A 583-nucleotide genomic window follows, 5' to 3' on the forward strand; every position below is an offset into this window, starting at 1 on the left:
AAACAGGGTTTTTTAGATGACTCAAGGTGGGTTCAATGTAAAATAGGCCATGCTCGACCCTGATAATGTAAGGGGAGGATTTTTTATAAGTAACTGGACGGTTAGATGAGAAGCTTGATTTGTAAGGGTCGAACTGGTTGACTAAAGCTGATTGGTAACTAGGCATATTTGGACTGAGAGTGCTACCAAGAGCACTATAATGGTTGACTAATGAAACAGGAGAATGACCCGTAAAAGGAACTATGTTTGATTTTGACTCAGGTGATTCTGGCTTGACTGGAGAGGATGCTGTAGCTTTTGATTTTCCGGGATTTCTCCCTTTGGATGAGCTAGACATTATGTTGTGGCGCCCTGTAGAAATTCACGAGTTAGGAAATCTGGGATATGATTGTCACTGCCTTTAATGAATGCAATTTCAAAATCAAAAATACTTAAAATTGCTTGCCAACGGGCAAATATCTGTTTACTAGCAATGTTTTAAACATCTTTTCTAAAACATCTTTAGCACTTTTACAATCGACTCGGACTAAAATTTTGATTTAATAAATCATCTTGAAATTTACTGATACATAAAACAATTGAT

This window comes from Fragaria vesca, linkage group LG1 (assembly GCF_000184155.1).
Source record: "Fragaria vesca subsp. vesca linkage group LG1, FraVesHawaii_1.0, whole genome shotgun sequence".
Taxonomy (NCBI): domain Eukaryota; kingdom Viridiplantae; phylum Streptophyta; class Magnoliopsida; order Rosales; family Rosaceae; genus Fragaria; species Fragaria vesca.